Below are 22,668 nucleotides of genomic sequence, written 5' to 3'. Positions count from 1 at the left end.
TGAGAATAGTTATAGCTCATGGAATAGAAGCAGCAGTAGCAACGTGGATACAAAATCGGCTGAAAAATAAGAAGCAGAAAGTAATGGTCAATGGATATTTTTTGGGCCGGAGGAAGGTTTGTAGTGGAGTTCCTCAGGGGTCAGTATTGGGACCCTTGCTTTTCCTGATATATATTAATGATCTAGATCTTGATGTGCAGGGGACATTTTCAAAGTCTGTGGATGATACAAAGATTGGGAGTGCTGTGAGGAGGACAGTGTAGAACTTCATAAGGACATAGACAAGTTGGTGGGGAGGGCAGATAGGTGGCAGATGAAGTTCCATGCGGAGAAGTGTGAGGTGATGCATTTTGGTAGGAAGAACATGGACGACAATATAAAATAAGGGGTGAAATTTTGAAGGATGTGCAGGAGCAGAAAGACCTGGGTGTATATATGTATAGATCATTGATTGTGGCAGGATAGGTGAAGAGGGCACTTAATAAAGCATATCATATCCTAGGCTTTATTAATAGGGGCATAGAGTACAAGAGCAAGAAGGCTATGCTGAATTTATATAAGACACTCGTTCGACCTCAGCTGGAGTATTGTGTACAGTTCTGGGCGCCACATTATAGGAAGGAAATGAACACATTGGAGGGAGTGCAGAAGAGGTTTACAAGAATAGTTCCAGGGATGAGAAACTTCAGTTACAAAGATAGATTGGAGAGGTTGGGACTGTTCTCTTTGAAGAGCAGAAGGCTAAGAGGAGATTTGATAGAGATGTTCAAAATCATGAGGGGCCTGGACAGAGTAGATAGGGAGAAGCTGTTCCTTCTCGTAAAAGGATCAAGAACGAGAGAGCACAGATTTAAAGTGATTTGCAAAAGAAGCAAATGTGACATGAGAAAACTTTTTCACACAGCGAGAGATTCAGATCTGGAATGCACTGCCTGGATGTGTGGCGGAGGCAAGTTCAATCGAGGCATTCAAGAGAACAATGTGTAAGGGTGTGGGGAAAAGGTAGGGCAATGGCACTAGGTCATAATGCTCATTTGGAGAGCCAGTGCAGACACAATGGGCTGAATGGCCTTCTGTGCTGTTAAAATTCTGTGATTCTGTGACCTTTAAAAGTCATGATTTCTGGAGCATGAGGAGTAATGGTGTGGTACATTTACGATGTTCAGTTTGAGGTTATTGCAGTCTATTAATGACAATTTAGGCAGGTGAAAATCGGTCCCATAATTCTACAGCTTAGCCAATGTCTTGTATAGATTCATAGTGACCAACCTGTTTTTATTATTCAAGCCTAATATACCACTTACACGTTTTCCAACTGCAAAAGCCATTTTTAATGGCCTGTCTAGATCTGTCTGGTCCTCTATTAAAGATTGCCTTTCATCTGTTTCCTCCTGCATTATTAGCAATTTACATATTATTCCCCTATGGCAGATCACTCAGACAAGAGAGATCCCAACATTGATTCCCAGTCTTCTCACTATGTCCCAGCAATCCCACTTCCCCCGCCCCTCCAACCCCCAATCCCCACACCCCACTGTAAATTCCCAGACTGGTTGGCAGTGGAAAGGCCACCCACTGGACTTTACATGCCCCCTCCTTCTAATCTGCCGGTGGGGAGCATAAAATCCAGCCCATTATTTGGTTTCAATGTCATTGCCCTTGCTTGGAATGCTTAAATAACAAAGATACTTCTCCTGTGCTAATCTGCAAAATAAATAAATATCTGTCTACACTTGTAACATAGTTACATGCTATAACGGAGTCCAAACATTAGCTTCACACGCTGGGTAGCCATAGCCTTTACTCAACGATAACGTTGTCACTTGTCAGAAGGTCTTGGGTTTGAGTATTACTGCAGAGAGTTTGGGTGGAATCTTACCACCTTACTACCTGCTGGAACAATGGGACCATTTTCAGTCTGGAACCTGACTTGCTTAATTGTGCACCCAACTTTTGCTCATTCCCAGAGCAAACCAATTGTTGATTGCATCCAGACTCCCCGCTCAATCAGGGAGGGCAGGTGGAATGACCCACAGAATTGTTGAGGTGTAGAAGGTGGCCATTCGGCCCATTGTGTCTGCTCCGGCTCTCTGAGTATTTGAACTTAGTGCCAATCTCCTGCCTTTTCCCCGAAACCCTGCACATTGTTTCTATTTAAATAACCCTCTTGAATGCCTCAGTTGAACCTGCCTCCACCACACTTCCAGGCAGTGCATCCCAGACCCAAATTACTCACTGTGTGAAAAAGTGTTTTTTCATCTCACATTTGTTTCTTTTGAAAAACATTTTAATACTGTGCCCTCTGGTCTCGATTCATTTACGAGCGGGAACAGTTTATCCCTACTTACTCTGTCCAGACCCCTCGTGATTTTGCAAACTTCTATCAAGTCTCCTCTTAGTCTTCTCCTCTCCAAAGAAAACAGCCCCAACTTCTCCAATCTTTCCTCATAACTGAAGTGTCTCTCCTCCCTGGAACCATTCTTGTAAACTCCTTCTGCACTCTCTCCAATGTATTCACATCCTTCCTATAGTGTGGCACCCAGAACTGTACACAATACTCCAGCTGAGGTCTAACCAGTCTCTTATATAAGTTCATCATAACTTCCCTGCTCTTGTACTCTATGCCCCTATTAATGAAGCCTAGAATACTGTATGCTTTAAAAACAACTCTCTCTACCTGTCCTGGCACGTTTAATGACTTATGTACATATACACCCAGGTCCCTCTCCTCCTACACGCCCTTTAGAGTAGTATCCTTTATTTTATACTGCCTGTCCATGTTCTTTGTACGGAAGTGTATCACTTTACACTTTTCCACATTGAACTTCATCTGCCACCTGTCTGCCCACTCCACCAATGTGTCAATGTCCTTTTGAAGTTCTACACTGTCCTCCTCACAATTTACAATTCTCCCAAGTTTTCTGTCATCTGCAAACTTTGAAATTGTCCCCTGCACACCAAGATCTAGATCATTTATATATATTAGGAAAAGCAAGGGTCCCAATACCGACCCCTGGGAACTCCACTTCTTCCAGCTTGCAAAATAACCATTACTCTCTGTTTCCTATCCCTCAGCCAATTTTGTATCCACGTTGTTACTGTCCCTTTTATTCCATGACTTATAACTTTCCTCACAAGTCTGTTGTGTGGCACTGTATCAAATGCCTTTTGGAAGTATATACACCACATCAACGGCCTTGCCCTCATCAACCATCTCTGTTACCTCTTCAAAAAACTCCAGTAAGATAGTTAGACATGGCTTTCCTTTAACAAATCCACATTTTTCCATGTGACTATTAATTCTATCCCGAATAATTGTTTCTAGAAGTTTCCCTACCACCAAAGTTTAACTGACTGGTCTGTAGTTGCAGGGCAGATCTTGAGAACATTCTTTGAACAAGGGCATAATGTTTGCAAATCTCCAGTTCTCTGGCACCTCCCCAGATTCCAGAGAACATTGAAAGATTATTGCCAGTGCCTCTGCAATTTCCACTCTCACTTCCTTCAATATTCTTGGATGCATCTCATCCGGTCCCGCTGCCTTATCAACTTTAAGTACCGACAGCTCATCCAATACCTCCTCCTTATCAATTTTAAACCCTTTTAGTGACTGAGTTTCCTCCTCTGTCACCATGGCCTGGGCAGCATCTGCCTCATAGGTAAAGACAGATGCAAAGTGTTTATTTAACACCTCAGCCATGCCTCTTGCCTCTGTGTCTAAATCCCCTTTTTGTCTAAATCGACCCTACTCCTCCTTTTACCACCCTTTTATTTTTGATGTGCTTACAGAATACTTTGGGATTTCCTTTTATGGTAGCTGACAGTCTTTTTTCATAATCCCTCTTTGCTTCTCGTATTTGCTTTTTTTGAACCTTCTGTATTCAGCTTGGTTCCCAATTGTATTTGCTACCCGACACCTGTCATAAGCACACTTTTTCTTATTTAACTTAATTTCTATTTCCTTTGTCATCCAGGGAGCTCTGGATTTGTTTGTCCTACCCTTCCTTTTTGAGGGAACATACCTTGACTGTGCCCAAACCATCTCCTCTTTGAAGGTAGCCCATTGTTCAGCTACTGTTTTTCCCGCCAACCTTTGGATCCAGTCTATTCGGCCCAGCTCCATTCTTGCCCCATTGAAGTCCGCTCTCTGTCAGTTGATTATTCTAACTCTGGATTGACCAATGTCATTTTCCACCGTCATCCTAAACCTTATGATACAATGATCACTGTCCCCTAAATTTTCCCCCACTGTCACTTGATCTACTTGACCCATCTCATTCCCAAGAACCAGGTCCAGCAGTGCCTCCTTTCTTGTTGGACTGGACACATAGTGCTGTAGGAAATTCTCCTGAACACAATCTAGGAACGCTTGTTCCTCACTGCCCCTTACACCACCACTATCCCAGTCTATATACGGGTAATTAAAGTCTCCCATTATAACTACTCTATGATGTTTACACCTCTCTGTAATTTCCTTGTAGATTTGTTCCTCTATATCCTTCCCACTAGCTGGTGGTCTATATATGACACTGAGCAATGTAATTGCGCCCTTCTTATTCCTTAGCTCTAGCCAAATTGATTCTGTCCTTGAATCCTGTGACACATCCTCTGACCCGTGCATTCTGTCAAAGGAAGGATTTCTACTTAAATCATGGGTTACAATAGTTCACCAGCACTGGGATCTTTGAGGCTGCAGCAACCACAGGGATGGAGAGAAGACCTAGGAAGGCTGTTCCTCGGGTCTCTCCTGGAGGTCCTGCTGCGAGATCTGAGGAGCTTTAGTGAGGTAAACTCTCGCAAGGAGGGGAGGTAGAGGACAACCTCTCCAATCAAGCAGGCGTGGATAGAAATAGCCGAAGAAGTCAGCAGCAGAAGTGTGGTCCCTCCAACCCTGGTTAAAATGTCTCCCACTACGTCCATATGTTGCATTTGCATTACTTTAGAAGTAAGAAGCATACAAGATCAAGTAAGTTTTATTTATTAGCACTATACTAATTGTACCTTACTTTATCCATTTATAATTTTGTTCATTGAAAATTGTACTATGTGTGCATGAAAATATTTGACTTACCTTTTTTTTCTTAACTTACCAATAAGATGTCATAATTTTGCTTGTCACAAATTCTTGTTTCTATTTTATGAAATGATTGTTATAGATATTAATTGTTCACATAAAATGTCTGACGGATGGTTGGTATAAATTGGAGATAAATGGCACACCTTAGTGTAAGATATAAGTACAAAATGATAAGTGAAGTAATTCCGCCCTCTGGTGGACAGTTGTTGTGTGAACAACCAGGTTCCTTGTAAATTTACAGGTTGCTTCTAAAGGTGCAATGAATATTCTGCAGTTCTACTGGATGCTTTGCCATTATATGTTTTTTAAGTATTGTATGTACAACAAAGTTTATCATCTGACTACATAGTTCATCTTCTATTTCAGCTCCAAAATTGTCATATCTTTCATTAAGAACACAGTGGCAGAATGTCCCCAAATCATGGAATTTCTATATACTGCACAACAGAATTTTCTTTAAAGTGAGATGAACTGGAAAGGAAAATATAATAAAACAGAAATTATGATTATGTTTTTCTTCTGGGTTGCTTGCAGCTGTGTTCTGGAGATTAATATAATACTAACATCCTTTCTGATTCTACTATAGTATATTACCAAGCGAAATAGCTTATTAATGACAATAATGCTGATATGGCTTTGATAATGTTGCAGATTTTGGTTACTTGTAAACTAAAATCAATTATAAAGCAGCCTTAACCCAGCCTTACTGACCCTTTCTCTGTACATATGCAAACCTCACTTGCATCTTACTTCCCTGAATTATTTTCTACACTTATTATTTAAAGAAATGTTGCAGAATATCTTTCCAAATCTCTTTAACGTGTACATTAATAGCAAAATTGATTTTATAATTGTGCTTCTTTTTCATCAATGGAAGTAACTTTGCAAGAAAACTTCTGCTTGCGTTATCTTTAGCTGCATCACCATTTATTCTGCTTTGCTCCAGTCACCTTCCTCAACATGTTGCTTGTACATTACCTTAATGTGACTTAAGATGCTTTTCCTTAGTTCCCAGTGGTGAATCAGTCTTGGCACAATATCAGACATTTTGAAATAGAGAGTTAAAGCTGTCATATTTTCAACAGCAGCCTGAAGTACCAAATTGGATCAATGTCTTCAAATGACAATTTTTGGTTATTTGTGTTTATTTAAAATCAATTTCCCAAGGCACCTTCCTATAGCACAGTAGTTATTGGAATACCTGTGAATGGCATTGTTTAAAACAATTTATTCTTTTACATACTTGTTGGTGTGGGTTCCCTTAACAGCCTCCTTATATACACATAATTTACAAGTTGACTTTCACATTTTAACATCTAATGACAAACAATATTCTGCATCGACTCTCTCTTTTAATTATTCCCAAATCTGTAGATCTGTTAACAGCAAATCCCAATTAAAATTAGTCTTTAAATCCACTAAATAAGAACTGAGTCAAGATGAAACAATTGTAGGTTGCATTCCTATTTTTTTATATTTTTGCCTCAATTTTTTCTCTCTGGACTAAAGCACATGCTGGGTTTTGTGAACACCAAGCAATCTGCAACAAAAACAGAAAATGCTGGAAAAACTCAGCAGGTCTGACAGCATCTGTGGAGAAAGAAACAGAGTTAATGTTTCGAGTCTGTATGACCATTCTTCAGAGCTACCAAGCAATCTGCAATGCCTCACTCGGGTGACAATTCTACATTTTCACCTCGATATTGACGATTTTCAAGTTATTTGGCCATCCTGGAGAGCATCACAATTGAGCACAATCCCATTCTCACAAGTGCACTTTTAGCATGATCACTGGATGATGATCAGATGCAAGGATTCTTTACTGCAATAGATCAATAGCATTTGATGCAAGTGTTGATTGACAGCAACAAAATATCTCTTTCTTTCAAAACTAGGCATATTGGATACTATCCCCTTTGATGCTAACCTGACTGCGCTACTCCTTTTCCATTGACTCTCACAACAGCACTAGCCCACAATTTTTGGCTCATTAAAACGAATGGATTAAAAATTGTATGCTGGCTAGCGTAAGTGTGTGTTATACAGTATACATAATGCTTCTTTCCTTGTAAAACATTGTCATTATGAGCAATGCCTCAGAAGAATCACCAATAAATTAAATAACTAGCGATATGTACAATAAATGCTTTTAAAATAAAGAGTTGATTAGTGTAAACAAGTGTCCCATTGTGAAGTGTCTGTGGCTGAATAGGTTTTCAGAACACAAGTATAATAGAGGCAATGTTCATGTGCTAACCAATTAATTTCAGTTCAGTGTTTTGTGTTAGTATTTTTCACTACATTACTTGAAACTAACATTGCTTTATGTATGAAAATGGGATTGCCCAAGCTCAGTTGGGTATAGGCAAGACTGTGACATTTGCCATCTACATCCTCTCATATTTTCCTTATATACTAGCAAATGAAGTAAACATCAGAAACCTTAAGCCCTTGTTGAATGGGGAATTGAGATATTTAATGTAGAATTAAAGCTGCTGTTATTTTAATTTCAATTTGATGAGCTTTATTATCAGATTTATCAGGGATTTTAAATCATTGTCGCATTATTTGGACTGCAGTTTGTAATGCAGTTAGCACTTTTTTTTAATCTCAGGAATCTGAGCTGGAAACCCTCCCAGGTTAATAAATTAAACGTTTCTTCTTTCTGATAGTTGTAAGTGCTCCTATAAATAAATTTGCCTACTAATGAACACATTTAAGGAAGGCATAGGACTCCAGCACAATACTTTCCATTATTTGATGCAAATTATCAATCTTTATCAGAAATGATATGTGAATAGTTGCATGGAAAATGTAGGAATCTATATTGGTTAGTAGAATTGCTGATTCAGGAGTTGAGGTAAATTGTAGGCAAATGTAGGGGATGCTTTAATCTGCATTTGGGTAAACTGTACCTTTATGTTGATACTGATTACTCCAACTTGAGACTATTCCATCTCCAGCAGTAATAATCTTTATCTTACTGAGTACAAATATTGGCTTTAAGAAGTTCAGCACACTGCATTGAAAGTTAGTTATGTTCAATTATAAACCTGAGGCAGATTAGCCCATCTATTGGAACCTGGCAGCATTGAGAGCTCAGGGAAGTTTTTTACTATTAGATATTGAAATAGGGCAGAATTTAGCAGGGTCAAAACCTGTATATGGGTTTATAATTAAAGGGGTGATTGTGCTGATTAAACTGATACGTATTCAACAGTTCAAATGATTGGAGGGAAAGGAAATAAAGTAATTTTTTATGAAGGTGAGGATGATAGAAATAAGCAAAAAAGAAGACCAAAGTGAAAGAAAAACATGACAAAGCTGGAGATGGAATTAAAGAATGGGAAACTTGGGGGCAGAATTTTTCCCTCATCCCAGCAGCGGCCGCAAAACTGACTGCCGCCCGCGATCGGGCCCTGACCACGATTTCACACCGATGGGCCAATCAAGGCCCACCCAGCTGCCTGGGAAGGGCTGAGCGGGGGTGGGGGCCTGTCTGCCAATGGGCCCAATGGTGACCCGGCGGCCGGTTTAAAAACAGCTGAGGCAGCCCCTGGAAGGCTGCCAGTGAAGGATGCCTATTGGCCATTGCAATGATGGAGTCGAGTGCGGCTGCAAATGCCAGGCGGGGGGGGCAGGTCGCGTGGGCACTCGGTTGCCCGCTTTTCTGATGAGTGCCTCACTGTCCTCCTGGAGCAGGTGGCTGCCAGGAGGGACGTCCTTGCACCCAGAGATGGGAGGAGGCCACCGCACCTCACACAAAGGGCAAGGGAGGAGGTGGCAGCCCTGGTTAGCAGACATGATGTGGTGCGGTGCACATGGGTGCAGTGCCGGAAGTGGTTCAATGACCTGCTGCATTCAGGAAGGGGGAAGGGTGAGTACCGTGTTGGCATGGGTCAGTGTGTGGAAGTGTTAAGGTCTGGCCATCCCTCCGTGGACCTCAGGGTGTTAGAGTCTGAGTGCCAACTGTCAATCACGCCGGAGCTGGCCAAGGGGGTGAGCCCTGGCTGCTTGGACTGAGTGCCTTGCAGCTCGAGGTCAATAACTCGGATGTGCCCTGGGAGGTGCTCCTCAGGTGGGGTTGGCCAGGCTGCAATTGCGCTGCAGGTAGAGAGTGGACTAATCAATGCTTCTCTGTCCTTTCTGGAGAAGATGAGCCATAACCAAGCCGATAGGGCACGTACAGGCGGAGGCCCACCCAACCTCCTGCTGCTCACTAGGTTCGAGCAGGATACCCTGGAGCTCGAGAGCTGGCACACTCCCCGTGCAACTGGGCTTGGAGAGGCAGGGGTGCTAGTTGAAGGTAAGAGTGCAATGCAGAGAGGTGAGACTTTCGGATTGTGCAACTATTCTAGTGTAGTCTCTTAATTGATGTGAGTCTCGAACCTGGAGTCCCCATTGATCATTGAAAGAAGATGACACTATGCTGCAGATCTCCTTGTCTCACCCGTGTGCCTGACATGCACAGTGACAGTGTGATGACTTTAACTAATGACATGCTCTTCTTCTCCCTTTTAGATTCGCCAGCAGACGTCCGACCTGCGGACCCCACAGGGCCACCCCTAGCACTGGAGGACCACCAGGCGTTACTTTCACCTGCATCACATTCGCTTTCTGAACCAGGCACCAGTGCAGATACCAGCACCTCAGTGGGCATTAGAGTGGCGGCTAGTATCTCATTGCACATCGGTGAGGGCACTTCACAGTCGCTCGAGGCGCAGGCGGAGGCCGAGAGTGCCCAGGATGACGGCAGTCGGAGGACTGCTGGAGACCAGGACAATGCTGTCAAAGGCTGATGATGAGCCTCTGGAGTTGTCCTTTAGGTGGCAGATGCTGGATGTCCAGCGAGATGTGTGGGAAGATCTGGCGGAAATCCATGAGAGTATGTGTTCCATGGTCTCCATGATGGAGGACTCCATGCGGAGGGTGAGCACTGCGTTGACCACCATGGGTAAGTGCACTGCCTCCTCCATTGACAGAGTGGTGACTCTCATAGAGAGGGAGCTCCAGGGACAGAATGAGGTGTACCTGGGGATGCGCTCGAACTTGCAAGCCCCCACACAGGCAATGATCTCAGGTGGTCAGTGTCAGTGTAGGAGATGGACAAGGCACCCAGTATCCCAGCTAGGTACCAGTCCATTAATGGCATGCAGAGAGGTCCAGGGCGACCACGTTGGCGCACGAGCTGCCTCTCATCTCTGCAGGCTCCTCTCAGGATGCTCTTGATGACATTCGCAGCTCCTCTGCCCCCCCCACCAGTGACCATCACATCTGATGAGGCTGCGGTGACTGGGGACATGCCACCATGGCACTGGCCTCTCCCTCCCAGGTGGGGCCAGCACAGGCTCCACTGGCCAGAGGACAACTGCCAAGGTCATCAAGGTCAACAAGGCAGTGGAGTCAGCAGGCTGTCTCCAATGCCAGTGCCAGTGATGGGGGAACGCCTAGCTGTAGCACTCGCAAACGTAAGTTAAAGACGCCATGAGCACAAGGGGCATAGGCCATGAGTGATTTTATGTTCATTTATGTTTACTTTATCTATACTGGTCTGGGAATGAAGATCAGAGAAGTCTATGGAAATAGTTTGGAATTGCCCACATGAGATAAATTTTGTTTTGTCGTCATGGCCTGAGTATGCTTCACCTTTTTATTTAGTTGGTGCAGGGTATGCCAATATGTAATGCTGGATGTAAGTGGCTCTGAACTTCATTACACAGGCACTGAGTGTTCTTTGTGTTCAAATAAAAGGGTCCTTTCAGACATCTGGGATGGAGGCGGCAGGCCTGGCATGTGTTTGAAGCTGATCTTTGCTGCATGGATGAAGGAGCATTAGATCAAGGTGACCCTGCCTCCCTGGAGGTTACCAAAGTCTGGCTCCATGCCCTCAACATTCTCCTCACTGTGTTCCTCTTCTAACTGGCTTCTGGACTCATCATCTGTGGTCTGTGCAGCTGTGTCAAGATCCCCTTCCTCCAATGGGTCCCCCCTTGCCAGTGCCAGATTGTGGAGAGTGCAGCGTGCAAACACGATCAATGACATCCACTCTGGGGGGTATTGTATTGCCCCCCATGAACGATCCAGGCATCAGAAGTGCATCTTGTGAAGACCTATGATCCTCTCTACCATTGCCCTTGTGGAGCTATGACTCTTATTGTATTGCTTCTCTGCCTCTGTTCTTGGGTGGCAGAAAGGTGTCATCAGCCACCTCTTCAACGAATAGCCCTTGTCATCCAGCAGCCATCCATCCCATTGGGCTGGAGCACTGAAGAGCCTCAGCACCTGGGAGTGTCTGAGGATGTACGTGTCATGGGAGCTGCCAGGGTACCTTGCAGACTTGCAGAATCTGCATCCTGTGGTCACACACTGTATGCACGTTCATGGAGTGGAATCCATTCCTGTTGACAAAGGCACCGGGCTGACCCACTAATGCCTTGATGGCCCCATGTGTGCAGTCAATGAAGCCCTGGATGTGGGGGAACCCAGCAATCGCTGCAAAGCCTCTGGCTTGCTCAGCCTAGCTGGCCTCGTCCATACGTTAAAGAATAAAGGTCAGTACCTGCCTGAACAGAGCTTCTGTCACCAGCTTGATGCAACTGTGGACAGCTGATTGGGAGGCTCCACAAAGATCCCTCACTGAGCCCTGGAAAGAGCCAGAGGCATAGAAGTTGAGGGCCACTGTGATCTTCAGAGCCACTGGCAGGGGTGTCCACCCATACAGTCATAGCTGATCCCAGTTCCAATCATCTGGCAAATGGAAGTCATGGTCTCCCTTGAGCGGTGGAACCTCCTTTGGCATTGCATCCCGGATATATTGAGGTAGCTACATCGTCGCCTGTAAGCCCTGACAGCAGGATAGTGGTCTCTTCTGCGGCCCCTTCCACCTTGGATGACCTGCTGGCCCTGCGCCCCTTGTGCCTGCGCTTCTCCTCCCACAGGTCCCTCCCCTGGAAGTTGCATAGGGACTCCTGGCCTTGTCTCCCTTCTGCCCCTCTCTTCCTCCTCAGAGGAGGTGCCACCACCAGGGACCACAATCCCCATTATCAGGGTAAAAAAAGGCTGCCTGATACCTAGAAGGAGCCACACAGTCTGAATCCTCAGGGGGCCTGGCAGACAGCAATGAATCATGAAATGTGGCCTGTAAATGCTACAAATGAAGCCCTGAACAGAGATGAAGCTGCCAAGTAGCAATAAGCAACCAGCTGCAAATTATCTCCAAAGCTGCTCACTGCTCTCACTGGCAATGCTGCTGACCCTTTTTATTCCGTCCTTGGATGAGGTTTGTGAAAATGTCGGCAGGCCACCTGCCCGTTTGCCTGTGCAACAAGCAGAAAATCGCATGGACAAGGAAAAATCACAGTCAATGGGACTGTTAAGGGTTTTAAGTGGCCTGTTAATTAATGGCGGGCACTACTACAGCACCCAGGCGCAGCCGCCGAGTGAAATATCACGTCATGAAGTCGGGACGCTCACCCAACATCATTATGCACTACTTTACTCCTGTTGGGGTCGGACACACACCCACCCACGAGGTGAAAAATTCCGCACTTGGAGTAAGAAGTTAATCTAGAAATCAAAAAAATGAAATTTTGCATTGGTCTATACTCTGGGCACTGCCTTGGAAATTGCAGAGAATCTATTTCCACATAATATCAGCATGTTCTTATTCATTCACTTTCTCCTTCATGAAACCATTTATCACCTAAGACAAAATGTGACAGTCTAGTACAAAATCATAGTTAAATAGTTGCTGACCCTTGAATGCGTTGTAACCTTCTAAATCTGTTCCTATCCCTCCAGAAACTCTGTGTTTGAATCCCTCCAATCAGGTTTACACCCATGCCATAGTACTGAATGGCTCTTATCAAAGTCCTAAATGATATCCTATACCGTAACAAAGGTAAACATTTGCTCTTCATCCCTCTCAACCTGTCTGCAGCCTTTGACACGACTGACCGCGCTCTTCTCCTTCAATGCCTCTCAACTGTCATGCAACTGGGTGGGACTGGTCTCACCTGATTCCAATATCACAATTCCCCAAGACCAATAGCCTTACAAGAAAGTAATTCCCAAACAATCCCGAAAGGAGGAACCGATCGACATGATCTCACCTTTTAAAACTTTTAATGTAACAATCAAACCCAAAATCAACATAATTTAAGCATGCATTAACAGGCAAATGACACTTCAGTAAAAATAATAAATTTCACAGTAAATAGTCGATACAACGAAGATAACTCAAATTTCTTGGCATCACTCCTAGCACTTTTGTGGCACCACATACAGTCTCAAGGTCTTTTAAGCTCTGTCTCCTGTATGTAGGGTCCCTCACTTTTTCCATTCATTGAATTTGCTCCTCGAGTCATTTTCACCAGCATCTCTATTCCATCCGAGTTCTTCAGATACGTTTATCACCAGTAAGGCAAATTCTGCGAACCCCATCTCTCTTGGAACATGACAGTCCTAATAACGTAGCTTTAGGGAGTCATTTTTCAACTGACCAACCAATAACACCCTGGTTCATGGTCTGGTCATCTCTGGGTTGACCCAGCTCTTTAACATGCCTAAGATAATCACACAGCTTTTAGCTTTCAGTCCCTTTTAGCTAGCTTACACATTGCCTCACCAAAAGCTCCTGTCTGTCCCTTTTTCTGCCGAACTGAAAACTGACCTTTCTCTTAGAGAGCTCTGCTTGGTTTTCCTGAACACGGAGTTCTGTAGGTTCTTCACATGGGCTAAAACTTGATACTCCCCATTAGCTATTTGTCTTTTCTGATTACCTAACTTACATTCCATTGCAACATCAGACCACTGGGTCACTTCTCAGAAATGATCTCACAGCCAGTAATTTCAATTATGTGCTTTCCAGAAGCTCAATTTGGTTTCACTTCAGTTAAGGGGATATCTCCAAAAATACTAACTTCTTGCAAACTGTAAAGTTAATCACACCATTCTTATCTAGGTAATTGTGGCCAAAGAAACACTTCCAAAGGCTTTTCTTCTTGCTTCTGCACCATTACATCTATCCTTGGCTCCCTCCTATTTATTATCAATCTGCTGCCCCTCAGGGACATCATCCGGAGACATAGTGTTAGTTTTCACATCTACGCTACTTCACTACCACCTCTCTCAACTCCTCCACGGTTGCCAAATTATCAATCTGCTTATCTGACATCCAGTACTGGATGAGCAGAAATTTCCTCCAATTAAATATTTGGAAGACTGAAGTAATTGTATTCAGATGCCTCTCCAAACTCTGTTCTATAGCTACTCACTCCATCCGTTTCCCCGGCAATAGCCTGAGATTAAGGGCAGAATCATCCTAGATTTGCACAAAGTGTGGTAGAAGGCACACTGGCCACAATACCAACTTTTAGTGCTGTTTTGTCCCATTCCCTGTATGTCCCACCTCATTCCAGCAAATTCCAGGCTTGGATTTGCCCACCCTGCCTTGACCTTGGCAGTTCCTTGCACCAGGGCGCATGCCTACTTCATCGCTACAGACCAGGACTGCTGCAGGTGACAGATGGCCCCGAAAGCAAAGATGGCAGCCCCCACATTTAATGACGCATCTCTGGGGCACCTGCTGGACACAGTGGAAAGCCGCCATGATGTCCTCTACCCCAGCTCTGGCCACAAAAGGTCCACCAGAGTCACCAATCGGCCTGGGAGGTGGTGGCAGTGGCCACCAAGGCGGGTATAAGAGACCATAAGACATAGGAGCAGAAATTAGGCCATTCGGCCCATCAAGTCTGCTCCGCCATTCAATCATGGCTGATAGGTTTTTCAACCCCATTCTCCCACCTTCTCCCCGTAACCTTTGTTCCCTTTACCAATCAAGCACCTATCTATCTTGGTCTTAAATACACTCAATGACCTGGCCTTCACAGCCTTCTGTGGCAATGAATTCCATAGATTCACCACTCTCTGGCTAAAGAAGTTTCTCCTCATCTCTGTTCTAAAAGGTCTTCCCTTTACTCTGAGGCTGTGCCCTCGGGTCCTAGTCTCTCCTACTAATGGAAACATCTTCTCCAAGTCCACTCTATCCAGGCCTTTCAGTATTCTGTAAGTTTCAATCAGATCCCCCCTCATCCTTCTAAACTCCATCGAGTATAGACCCAGTGTCCTCATATGTTAAGCCTTTCATTCCTGGGATCATTCTCGTAAACCTCCTCTGGACCCTCTCCAGGGCCAGCACATCCTTCCTGAGATATGGGGCCCAAAATTGCTCACAATATTCTAAATGTGGTCTGACCAGAGCCTTATAAAGCCTCAGCAGTACATCCCTGCTTTTGTATTCTAGTACTCTCGAAATAAGTGCCAACATTGCATTTGCCTTCCTAACTGCCGACTCAACCTGCAAGTTAACCTTAAGAGAATCCTGGACTAGGACTCCCAAGTCCCTTTGCACTCCAGATTTCTGAATTCTCTGCCCATTTAGAAAAGAGTCTATGTCTCCAGTCTTCTTACCAACGTGCATGACCTCACACTTCCCCACATTATATTCCATCTGCCACTTCTTTGCCCATTCTCCTAACCTGTCCAAATCCTTCTGCAGCCTCCCCGCCTCCTCAATACTACCTGTCCCTCCACCTATCTTTGTATCATCTGCAAACTTCACCAGGATGCCCTCAGTTCCTTCATCTAGATCATTAACATATAAAGTGAAAAGTTGTGGTCCCAACACTGACCCCTGCGGAACTCCACTAGTCACCGGCCGCCATCCTGAGAAGGACCCCCTTATCCCCACTCTCTGCCTCCTGCCAGACAGCCAATCTTCTATCCATGCTAGTACCTTGCCTCCAACACCATGGGCTCTTATCTTACTGAGCAGCCTCCTGTGCGGCACCTTATCAAAGGCCTTCTGGAAGCCCAAATAGATAACATCCATTGGCTCTCCTTTGTCTAACCTACTCGTTACCTCCTCAAAGAATTCTAACAGATTTGTCAGGCATGACCTCCCCTTGATAAAACCATGCTGACTTTGCCCTATTTTATCATGTACTTCCAAGTATTCTGAAATCTCATCCTTAATGATAGACTCTAAAATCTTACCAACGACCGAGGTCAGGCTAATCAGCCTGTAATTTCCTGTCTTTTGCCTCACTCCCTTCTTAAACAGGGGGGTTACATTAGCGATTTTCCAGTCCTCTGGGACCCTCCCTGACTCCAGTGATTCCTGAAAGATCACCACTAACGCCTCCACTATCTCTTCAGCTATTTCCTTCAGAACTCTGGGGTGTAATCCATCTGGTCCAGGTGATTTATCCACCTTCAGACCTTTCAGTTTTCCTAGCACCTTCTCCTTGGTAATGGCCACCATACTCACCTCTACCCCCCGACTCTCTTGAACTTTGGGGATGTTACTCGTGTCTTCCACCGTGAAGACTGACGCAAAGTACCTATTCAGTTCCTCCGCCATTTCTTTGTTCCCCACTACTACTTCTCCAGCGTCATTTTCCAGCGGCCCAATGTCCACTTTTTCCTCTCTCTTACCCTTTATATATCTAAAAAACTCTTGCAATCTTCTTTTATATTACTGGCTAGTTTACCCTCATATTTAATCTTCTCCCTCCTTATTTCTTTTTTAGTTGTCCTCTGTTGGTCTTTGTAGACTTCCCAATCCCCTGCTTTCCCACTGCTCTTTGCCGCATTGTATGCTTTCTCTTTAGCTTTTATGCTGTCCCTGACTTCCCTTGTCAGCCATGGTTGCCTCGTCCTCCCTTTAGTATGCTTCTTGTTCCTAGGGATGAATTTTTGCTGTGTCTCCCAAATTACTCCCAAAAACTCCTGTCATTGCTGTTTCACTGTCTTTCCTGCTAGGCTCATCTCTCGGTCAATTCTGGCCAGCTCCTCCCTCATGCCTCTGTAGTTGCCTTTATTCAACTGTAATACCGTTACATCTGATTCCAGCTTTTTCCTCTCAAATTGCAGGGTAAATTCTATCATATTATGGTCACTTCCTCCTAAGGGTTCCTTCACCTTAAGCTCCCTTATCAAATCTGCCTCATTACACATCACTAAATCTAGAATTGCCTGTTCCCTAGTGGGCTCCACCACAAGCTGCTCCAAAAAGCCATCTTGTAGACATTCTACAAATTCCTTTTCTTGGGATCCACTACCAACCTGATTTTCCCAGTTTACCTGCATATTGAAATCCCCCCATGATCACTGTAGCCTTGCCTTTCTTACACGCCTTTTCTATCTCCTGGTGTATCTGATGCCCCACATCCTGACTACTGTTCGGAGGCCTGGACATAACTCCCATTATGGTTTTTTTACCTTTGCGGTTCCTCAATTCTACCCATACAGATTCTACATCATCTGACCCTATGTCATTTCTTGCTATCGATTTAATTTCATTTCTTACTAACAAAGCAACCCCACCCCCTCTGCCAACCTGCCTATCTTTTCGATAGGATGTATATCCTTGGATATTTAGCTCCCAGCCCTGATCCCCTTGCAGCCATGTCTCCGTGATGCCCACCACATCATACTTGCCAATTTCAATCTGCGCCACAAGCTCATTTACCTTATTTCGTATACTGCGTGCATTCAGATACAACACCTTCAGTCCTGTATTTCCCGTCCCCTTTCTCATTGTCGTCCCTTTATCTGATGTGCTTGAAGTTAGATTCCTAGCCCTTTCCAAACACTCTGTCCTGTTTTGTGTTCTGGGGACTTTAATAGCCTCTCCTGGGCTCTCCTTTCTTTTCAGTTTTTTCATAATTTTTCATGAAGTTGAATCCACCCCCCCACATGCTAACCTGCTGCTTTGTTTCCCATTAGTCATACTTCTTGGAGTTTTACCCTTCTCTCCCCCCACCCACTTTCTAGTTTAAAGTCCTGTTGAACACCCTATTTACCCTTTTCGCTAGAACATTGGTCCCAGATCGGTTCAGGTAGAGACCATCCCAACGGTACAGATCCCTCCTGTTCCAATACTGATGCCAGTGCCCCACGAAATGGAACCCCTCTTTCCCGCACCACTCCTTTAGCCACGTGTTCACTTCCCTTATTCTCGCGTCCCTATGCCAATTTGCATGTGGCTCAGGTAGTAATCCGGAGATTATAACCCTTGAGGACCTGTTCTTTAATTTAGGTCCTAGTTCCTGATAATCCCCAAACAGGTCCTCTTTCCTAGTTTTACCTATGTTAATTGTCCCGACGTGGACCACAACAACTGGATCCTCCCCCTCCCTCTCCAATATCCTTTCAAGCCGCTCAGAGATGTCCCTCACCCTGGCTCCGGGCAGGCAATATACCATGCGGGACTCTCAATCCTGCTTACAAAGGATGCTATCAATTCCCCTAATTATAGAATCCCCTACAACTACCACTTGTCATTTTGCTCCCCCCCTCTTGAATGGCCTCCTGTGCCACGGTGCCGTGGTCAGCTGGCTCATCCTCCCTACAGCCCTGTTCCTCATCCCCACAGGGAGCAAGTACCTCGTACCTGTTGGACAAGGCCAAGAGCTGAGGCTCCTCTGTTCCTGAACACAGGATCCCACTACCTGCCTCACTTGCAGACACACCCTGCTGACCCTGACCACTGACCGAACTTGAGGTACTTAATCTACCGGGTGTGACCGCCTCCTGAAACAAAGCGTCCAGGTAACTCTCCCCCTCCCGGATATGCCGCAGCGTCCGGAGCTCGGACTCCAGCTCATCAATTCTGAGCCGGAGTTCCTCCAGCAACCAACACTTACTGCAGATGTGGTCACTGCGGCTCGCAATGGGATCTGCCAGCTCCCACATCATACAGCTACAGCACATCACCTGCCCAGCCATCTCGACTTAGATAATTAATTTATTAATTAGCTTTGCAGTGTTTTTTTTTCAACTTTGGTGCAGATTTCCTACCAACCAATCAAGTCACAGCTTTCCTGTGATGTCACTTTTTCAGTTTTGGCTTCAGTTACTCTGTGCCCCGTAACGGGAGTCAAGAAAATTTTTGGCTCAATTTGCTATGGCCTCAGGGAAAAGTGCCCACAAAGGTGGGATCTTCATTGCCAGGGGGCTGGTGCAAGCTGGAGTTATGCCAGCTGACCCAGGAAAGAGGTTAGGGGCAGCACAGGGGCTGCTATTTAAAAGGCCTGCTTTGATGCTGTGGGACTTCATCCCAGATAAAAAACAAAATGGCCCTCCAGCCTTCACGTTCTCCATCCATGCCACCTCATGCCCTTAAGCAACCCCCATGGCCCATTATGCCTGATGCAAAGCTATAGCATCTCTATGCCCATTGACCCACTATACATTGTATAGAACCAATGAACCCCATAGTGAAAGTAGGATGTGTAAAAAAAGTCATTCATTCATGACTTTTTAAATATAGCGGAAAACAATTTCATTATAGGGCAACAGTGGGTGGAATTTTCCATGCCCACTGGCATCAGGTGTGCTTGGTGGCGTGCGTGGACAACATAGCGAGAAGGCCAGAAATCTGTTTCACGACATCATGAAACCAGTTTGCAATCATCTGCTCAGCCTGTCGATGGCATGCCACGTTCCCCTCCATCGGACGTCGGGAACCTCTTTGTAATACATCTGCATATCATTATAAGGCTAGCCTGCCAAAATCATCTCCGCTGGATCGTCCATCCATGCCAGTGCAGAACGTACCTTGACAAGTGTGACATGCAAAAGTCAGGGCTTACCGCCAGGGCCTTGCTCACAACGTGGACATCTGAGGAGCAGATTCAGCCCGACAGCAATGGCACTGGAGGAATGTCCATTGAAAGCTGGGTGGATTCTCATGGACATGGCTCTGCTGTGAAGCAGCTCGCAGAAGTTGGCAAGTCACCATTGAGGGTCTGCTCACAACGGATGATGGCCGAGGGGGTGGAGAAGAAGGTCCAGCCGTGTTTGGGAGAGAAAGATGTACCGGGGTGGGAAATGTCTAGCCTTGACTGGGAGAGGAAGAGGTGTCAGAATGGAGTGAGGTGGGGAGGAGGGGTAATGAAGGTCAGGATAGGGTGAGGTTGGGGGGAGAAAAAGGAAAGTGTCGGGGGTGGGGGGGGGGTGAGGTTGGATGGGAGGAGGGAATACAGGGGACGATGAGGGGGGAAGGGGAGATGGCGGCAACTGGGGAGGTAGGTGTAAGGGAAGGATTGCGGAGAGCGAAAGGAGTCTAGAGGGAGGAAGGAGTGTGGAGGGGGGTGGGGGAGAAGTAAGGATGCCTGAAGGAGTCAGGAAGGGTGAATGTCTAAGCGGGGGTGGAGTCCAAGAAGGGCAGGAGAGGACTGGGGTGATGGGGTTAAGAAGAGGGGGGATGTCCAGGTGAACATGCAAGGGTGGGATCTGATGAGTTCCTGGCTGCCTCCTGGGGAGCGAACTGAGGGTGGACGTGGAACAAGGGAATGGTAAGAATAACCGAGAGGAGAGTGAGATGAGAGGGTGAGGGTCCGCCGGTAGCAGTAGAAAGGATAGCGAGGGCGGTTGGTTGGGATTCGGAAGCAGATACAGACCCTGGGGGTAGGAGGGAGGAGGAGGTCGGGAGGTGAATGTGGATGGGATTTTAGGGAAGGTAAGGAACATACATGTTCACTTGGACATCCCGAAAGGAAAAAGGTTGTGGCTGGGACATCACGGAGGGGAGGTGGAAGGTGATGTCAAAGGGGTCAACAGTGGTGGAGGAGGTGGGGGGAGGGGGGGGGGGGGGGTGGTGCGGTGTGGAGAGAAGGGAAATGTGTGACTCAGGGAAGGGAAAAGACAAGGGAGTGCACAAAAAGTCAAATCAAGATCATGCTGTCCAAATTGAAAGTGAAACGACAGTCGTGGTTGGTGAAGATGCAGGTCAGCTCAGATGGACAACTGAAAGCAAACCCCAGCAGGCAGCATTGAAAATGCTCAGGACATTGAGGTGAGTGTGATACGTGAAGGATCCGCGTGCATGGGAGAGTGCTTACATGAGGCTCCAAAAGGCCCTGCCCCACACACATTTTCCCTCCAGAATCACTCATTGGTCAGCTGCTCCCTCCGTGTTGACAGGAGGAGGTTGAGGGGCTCACAGGCAAAGGGGACTCAGAGGGAGAGGACAGCCTCTGAGAGATTCCTGAGTGAATAACCCAGGTGTCCAGCTGCCGCTCCTCCTCCCTTTGGGTGCCTGGAGGCCCTGGCCTGATTCCTTGAGGGGAAGGGGCATCTGGAGGTACATTGAGGTGTCCATTTCCCTCTCCAGTTGCCATTGCAGGAACTCACCCATGGCTCCTGCAACAGAGTGCAGGTCTGCACACATCTCTGTGTTCTGCTGGAACAGGGTCTCCATGGCATCTGCCTTCCTCCCAGTGGAGAATTCCATACACGCACTTGTGGGCACCACTTCATTAGAGAGCAGGTGACACACTCTGAATCACGTCACTCTGTTGAGGGCTTCCAACAGCTCTGCGTGATGTTCCCATGCCTTCTGTGGGAAGACCAAATCCAGAGGCTCATCATCTGACTCATCGACCTTACAGATGCCTCTTCCCTAGCAGTCCTCTGAGTGTCAGGAGCTTGACCAAACCTGCCTCCTGCTGTTGCGGACATGTGTCCATGCAGTGACCATTAGATTGTGAACCTGGCCCAACTTGGTGAAAATTGCAGAGTAGGACACGCCCATTTCTGCAATGGAGCCAGCCAGGTTGGGAGTGGCAGGTGTAGGCTTAACCCAAGCCAGCCCACACCCTTTAAAGCCACACATCATTAAAAATCTGAGCCTGGGAACAGGATTGGGAATCCTGGAATTGGAAATCTCGGAATTGGAACCCGCTCTTTTTAAAGGGCTCCAGTCATCCCGGCTCAGTGAAAATCCAGCCCATGGTCACTGTTGTTAACATAGATAATATGGCAGCCAATTTGCACAGATTGCAATGAGATAGTGACCAGGTAATCGGTTTTAATTATGTTGACTGAGGAGGCCTGAACTCACATCTTTCTCTAGATTTTCTCCTATCTCCACCGATGCTCTCAGTTTATCACTTATGAGACCCACCTCCTGCTCCTTCAGCCCTATTCCCAAACGGCTGACTAGTCAACTTCCTTTCCTAGTTACTATTATTAAGGATTTCCTCTCCTCGGGTACTATCCTTCTCTGCTTCAAATCTGCTGTCATAGCCTCTCCTCAAAACACCTACCCTTGACTCCTCTGTCCTTGCAATGGACTGCTTCATCTCCAACCTCCTGCCCTCTCCAAACGAAAGGGAATTCTGCTGAAAAATTTTAGATTGCGAAGCAAACCAATTTTGATTGTGATGTTCCTTTATCTGCTAAATACCAGTAAATCCTGCAACAATTGTTAGTTTTCATTCTAAATGGCAAGCCCCCAGTAAGAGGTGTTCATAATATTGGAAGTTCACCATGAATGAATATTAGCACCAGGCTAACCCTGGAAACTACGTTGAGAACACCCAACTAGTTGTCACATGGGCACTAGTTTTCTCTGCCATACTACCATTCAGATTCATTGCATTGGCATACATCCAAGCCTTGCTTCTTTGAGATGATCCCTGGTGAGTAAATTAGGGATATGAATTTATTTCTTCCCTCAGTCAACAGAATACAGCAAACTAAAATCCACATTATGCTATAAATTTGAAGCATCAAAAACTGTT

At 45.7% G+C, this 22,668-nt stretch overlaps 1 protein-coding gene across 1 annotated transcript in view; it reads left to right on the top strand.

Moving 5' to 3' along the window:
* sowahca (sosondowah ankyrin repeat domain family Ca) overlaps positions 1–22,668 on the top strand; it is a 133,331-nt gene that overhangs the window by 72,357 nt on the left and 38,306 nt on the right. The gene's annotated exons all lie outside the window — the stretch shown is intronic.

Source organism: Cetorhinus maximus, chromosome 7 (genome assembly GCF_964194155.1).
Source record: "Cetorhinus maximus chromosome 7, sCetMax3.hap1.1, whole genome shotgun sequence".
In the NCBI taxonomy this organism is placed as follows: Eukaryota; Metazoa; Chordata; class Chondrichthyes; order Lamniformes; family Cetorhinidae; genus Cetorhinus; species Cetorhinus maximus.
This window is presented reverse-complemented; position numbering and strand designations above follow the sequence as displayed.